This window comes from Aulonocara stuartgranti, assembly GCF_965226115.1.
Source record: "Aulonocara stuartgranti genome assembly, chromosome: 7".
Taxonomy (NCBI): Eukaryota; Metazoa; Chordata; class Actinopteri; order Cichliformes; family Cichlidae; genus Aulonocara; species Aulonocara stuartgranti.
Genome location: NC_138945.1, coordinates 24323509 through 24329508, shown reverse-complemented (window position 1 = coordinate 24329508; position 6000 = coordinate 24323509). Strand labels below are relative to the sequence as shown.

The following is a 6000-nucleotide window of genomic DNA, read 5'->3' as shown; positions in this document are numbered from 1 at the left end:
TTCCTTCATGTAATAATCTGCTAGAGGGTGTGGGGGGGCCACAGCCCCGTCCTCCAGGGCGTGAAGCAGGTGTGGAGGAGATCAAAACTCCAGACATCCAGAGGCCCCCAGAACACAAGAGACCAAGGAAGACCAACAGAGGGGCAGCTGCGCCACTGTCCCGGAAAGAGCTGAGGAGAGTCCCAGATGAGGGCTCACTCAGCAGCCGCGGAGCAGAAGCCAGGGGGAGTTGCAGTGACGCGCCCGTGAGCTCCGCCGGCAGCCAGTTGCGCCTGAGTGACCGAGCCCCAGGCCGAGAGGCCGGGGGCACCCCACCTCCGAAGTGGCCCGAGCGAGCCCCAGGCTCCAGGCCCCGATAAGCGGCCGCCAAGGAGTGAGCCGGTGTGTACCTGGACGCCCATCCCCGGACACAAAGAACCACCAACGCACCGATGTCTGAGGGGGTCCGCCACTGGCAGGGGAAGTGGTGGTAGGGGGAGATAGGCCTCCAAACCTTGGAGGGCCTGAGATGTCCCCAGAGAGGTGGCGCCTGACACCCAACCTGACATATAGACACAGACATACAGGCACACACAGATACAAACATCCATTCCCACCCTCATGCTCTCATATGCACTTACTCCACACTCAACCAACGTGGAGACAGACATAAAGAGACGTTGTACACACGATCACACTCCCCAAGCGTACTCTACAAACCGGGTCTAGGTGCCCTCGCCCCTGGAGGGGGGAACTGCACCCAGACCCAGGTGGTGTTTCCCTTTTCCCTGCGGTGGGGGGAGGCAGACTGCCCCGACTCCGCAGCAGCAGGAAGGCTCCACACTCCAGACCGCAGTCGGACGGCCAACTCCTCCTCCTAGCCCCCCTGCTCCAGCAGGTCGCAGAGAACGGGGGTGAGAGAAGACTCCAAACCTCCCTCCACCCGCTCATTGTAATGTTGATGCATGTGTGTTCTAAGGTGCATTTAAAACCCAGGAGGGCATGGAGCTACCTGCCAGAGAGCAGCAGGTAAGCGCATGGTCCCTCCTGCTAGCCCTCAATGTCTACGTGTATTTAAAATTGAGAGGTGGGCAACGATGCCAGGGGTGGGGTGTACACCCTGATGGTACTTTGGACTCCGTGTATCGTGCCCACCCCCAAGATCCTATATGTATGTGTAATGAGAGTGTGAGTAATGTGAATGTCTAAGTTGTGGGATAAAATTGAGGCAGAGGCAGCCAGAAGGGGACAGAGGGGGGGGGGGGTAGCCTCCTCTGCACCCTGGTGACATACCCCTACTCCAAGGCCCTGCATGTGTGGGTGGTTGTGGTGGAGCGGGAAGAGGGAGGCAGCTGGAGATGGGGAGGGAAGGAAGGGAGGGGCAAGTGACCCCTCCCTGGGGCCAGCTCCCCCGCTGACCCCAGTAGGCACCCCCATACTCCGCGACCCGCCAGGGAAAGGGGGCCCAGGCCCATCCAGACCGGGCCCAGTGCAGCAGCGCCGCCCGGCCCCACAGAGCCCGGGACAGTCCACCCAACCCCACCACAGAGAAAACTGCACCCACCCCACCATCCACTCATCTTCCAGACTACATAAGACAATAAACACCCAGGCTGAGATCTTCCTCCACCTCTCCTGTATCTCCCCCTCCTGCAGAGGGAGCTCCTGAGGAGAGGAAAGCTCCTGCAAGATGTGACAATCTCCCCCACCAGTTGAAGAGCCCCCCAGGTGGCTCGACGCACCGGCGGCACCCTGCTCCAGGGCTGGGCCCCCATGCACCCACCCGCCCACAACCCCGGCAACACACCAACCAGGACCCAAGCCCCCGAGGCCCAGTCCGGGTCCCAGCCCAGAGACGGAGCGCCCCCAGAACCTCACGCCCATCCCGGACCCACCCAGGGCCAGCCAGGCTACCAGGTCAGTAACCCACGTCCGTCAGCACAGACCCTCCCCTAGCCCCGCTGCACGCAGCCGCGAGGAAACAGTCACCGGAGAGCCAACAGAGCCCCTAACCGGACATGACCGCTACCCCGGGTTGAGCCCCCCAAGGAAGATGCCTCCGGGGAACCCCCCGACGCCCTAAGCCTGTCCCTACCCCCACACCAATCACAACAGTGAAGGCGGGACCAAACTATGACCCCCCCACCCCCACTAGGTGATGGAGCTGATCAAAGGAGCCCAGAGCAATTGATCTGATGTGGTGGCAGAGGCTGTATCAAGACTAATGTAATCTAATAGATAATTTCTATATTGGTTAGAATTAAGATTATTTTTATTTTTCCAGTTCATGAGGACTGTTTTTTTGGCTATGCATAGGGCAGTGAAAACCATATGGGCGATATTCTTTTCTGAAGTGACATTATCTAAGCTGCCCAACAAACACACTAAGGGGGAAGTTGGAATGTTACATTTCAGACACTTCGATAAGTCTTCACATATCTCGCGCCAAAACTTCTGAATGGTGTTTTTTTCAATGCTGAAATATTTTTAATGGACTTAAATCAGCTGTCTCGACATAATAAAATAATAATAAAAAGTTTATGAATGTAACAGTCCATGATGAAAAACAAGCAAACAAAACTGCCCTTCTAGAGTACATGATAGATAGATAGATAGATAGATAGATAGATAGATAGATAGATAGATAGATAGATAGATAGATAGATAGATAGATAGATAGATAGATAGATAGATAGATAGATAGATAGATAGATAGATAGATGCATTTAAAAATATTGTATATTTTAAATATGGCAATCTACAGGGCTCACTTGACTAAAGATATTGCATAACTATAGTCTTATTGCACTACTATATTTGCACTCATGGATTATGAATGAGGTATCAGTGCAGCAGGATCAGTTCAAGTGCAGTCACTGCAGCACACTTCACAATGTGGTGATCCTATTCACATGTCCAGTGAAAACATTAATAAATAAAACAAAAGGAAGCACACTTTTTTTACAACTAAGATTCCGTCAAAATTAAAACAATGTTTGCTTTTATTTCCTCGTTAATAATAAGTTTGGCAAAGTTTCCTCACTTCATTTCTAGCAATTAAAATAATATTACCAAATGTTTCGTTTCTAACAACATGTGTCAGCAGAACAGGACAAAATGAACACAAGACAACGTAGACTGAAATACTAAATCCAATAAGCCATTCTGCATGTTACACAGAACTGAGCAGTTTAGGAAATAGCACACTGACAAAGATGCTCTCCTCTTCTGCATGTCTGCAATGCAGAAGTCCATACAGTTTGTGCTATCCATCGGATCTGCTGAAACAGCAGTGTACCTCTCAGTGCTTCCCATCTTCTGACAGTCAGCCTGATATGGAAGGCAGCATGGAAGAGAGAATCAATTAGAGGCCCATGCACTGGAATGACAGCAGGGATGGAGTAGGTTTGGAGAGCAAGGACTGGAATACTCTCTGGAAATTGTCAGTTAAGCAAAAATAATGACAATCAGATGTATCTTTATCTCTCCTCCAATCAGTCTCGAGATTCTTTTAGAAGTGCACACACAGCAGACTCGCATGCACTGACACACACGCACACACTTTTTTAAGGTACATCAAGTAACAGCATAAACGTGAAAAGCTTTAGAGTAGAAAGGCATTAAGGATTAAATTACAATGTTTAACCAGAATTAAAATACTTCAAGTGTACAGTTACCTATTTCTTTCTTTTTTCTTTTTTTAAATTTACAAATGTGTATATTCATCGATGCAATGGTGCCACACAAAATGCAAACAAAAAGTCAACAGAAAGCAAAAACTACTTGAACTTCTGACCCGGTACCTTGCGCATCACTGGATCACTTCACCTACCACCCTCTTGCCATACTATATAGACAAAAGTGCTAAGCTACCTACACATTACACCAACAGGAGCTGCTGATCCATGAAAAAAATACATGCCATGAAGCTCCCGGTTCACAGGTTTTGTGCTGATGTTAATGTCAGCGAAGGTTTGGAGCTCTGCAGTAACTAAATCAGCAGAGAGTTGACAGTTAGTATGCACTATACACCTCAGCATTCAGTTACTCTGCTATGAAACTTTATGTGGTTTGTTACTTTATGGCTGATTTGCTGTGGTTCCTAAACACTTCCACTTTGTGATAATACCACTTGCACTTAATAGTGGAATATTTAGGTCGGAAGAAATTTAACAAGCTGACTTGTTAAAACAACTGTGGCGTCCTACATCCAACAGTGGTTGTAGGATGCTACTGATCTTTACACTGTGGGTCACATACAGCCCACTTTGATGTGAAGTGGACCAGACCAGAAAAAGGGAAATTATATACGTGTAAAGTTACAGAACTGTCCCCTAATTATACATTTAGAATATAAGTTTTCCAAGTTCACAGAGAATGTCCTTGGACTTGATGGATGGATGGATGGATAGCAGTGAAGGATGGGGGTCTTCATCAATAGGAAAAGCTGTCAAAAATATTTAATTACCATTAAAAGTTCAAAATCTATGCACTCTTTAACATTTTAACTGCTTTCTTCCATTTGCGCAACATCTCTAAAATTAGAAATATCCTGTCTCAGAGTGACGCTGAAAAACTAGTTCATGCATTTATTACTTCCAGGCTGGACTACTGTAATTCATTATTATCAGGATGTCCAAAAAACTCGCTGAAAAGCCTTCAACTAATCCAAAATGCTGCAGCAAGAGTGCTGACAGGGACTAGAAAGAGAGAGCATATTTCTCCTGTTTTGGCTTCCCTTCATTGGCTTCCTGTTAAATCCAGAATTGAATTCAAAATCCTGCTCCTCACATACAAGGTCTTAAATAATCAGGCCCCATCTTATCTTAATGACCTTGTAGTACCATATCACCCTATTAGAGCACTTCGCTCTCGCTCTGCAGGCCTACTTGTTGTTCCTAGAGTATTTAAAAGTAGAATGGGAGGGAGCGCCTTCAGTTTTCAGGCCCCTCTTCTGTGGAACCAGCTTCCAGTTTGGATTCGGGAGACAGACACTATCTCTACTTTCAAGATTAGGCTTAAAACTTTCCTTTTTGCTAAAGCATATAGTTAGGGCTGGACCAGGTGATCCTGAATCCTCCCTTAGTTATGCTGCAATAGACTTAGGCTGCCGGGGGATTCCCATGATGCATTGAATTTTTCCTTTCCAGTCACCTTTCTCACTCACTATGTATTAACAGACCTCTCTGCATTGAATCATATCTGTTATTAACCTCTGTCTCTCTTCCACAGCATGTCTTTTATCCTGTCTTCCTTCTCTCACCCCAACCGGTCGCAGCAGATGGCCGCCCCTCCCTGAGCCTGGTTCTGCCGGAGGTTTCTTCCTGTTAAAAGGGAGTTTTTCCTTCCCACTGTCGCCAAAGTGCTTGCTCATAGGGGGTCATATGATTGTTGGGTTTTTCTCTGTATCTATGAAGCGCCTTGAGGCGACTTTTGTTGTGATTTGGCGCTATATAAATAAAATTGAATTGAATTGAATTGAATTGAATTTTCTAATGCTGCTGAGTGGTTCGGATTGGAGTTTTTGCCAGGGTAATTCTGGCCCCCAGGCCTAATGTTTGACACCCCTGTTTTAGCCCAACCCATTCTTTTGCAAAGTTTATACAGTAAAGACCAGTGTTGGGACTAACGCGTTATTAAGTAACGCGTTACAGTAACTACGTTATTATTGTGGTAACGAGCACGGTAACTAGTTATTATGCCAAAATCAGGAACGCGTTAGTCGTTACTGGGATTTAGATAGGGTCGTTACACGTTACTTCGTGTGGTGGCTATCGCGGAGCTTCCACAGATTCAGTAACATTAGCAAGTGGTGGAGGCCAGCAGGTGGATGAAGGAAAGGGGACGCAGAAGGAAAAGAGACCCGAGGCGGCCGCCGGTCCAAGTGTGAACTGAACTTCAGGTAAGAAGTTATGATCTGCAGTCTCTCTGGGTCAGATATAAACCAAGTTTAGGTGGAGTTTATTTTCGTTATTCTGACTTTTTCCGTACTGCGTGCTAGCTAGCATGACGGAGTTTCTA

The 6000-nt window shown here is 47.5% G+C and overlaps 1 long non-coding RNA gene across 1 annotated transcript in view; it reads left to right on the top strand.

Moving 5' to 3' along the window:
* Positions 1 to 5604: 5604 nt before the first annotated feature.
* LOC309710335 overlaps positions 5605 to 6000 on the top strand; it is a 35517-nt gene continuing 35121 nt past the window's right edge. Inside the window, exon 1 of the long non-coding RNA XR_014277702.1 lies at positions 5605 to 5881. This is a non-coding gene — a long non-coding RNA (uncharacterized lncRNA). The remainder of the gene's footprint in view (positions 5882 to 6000) is intronic.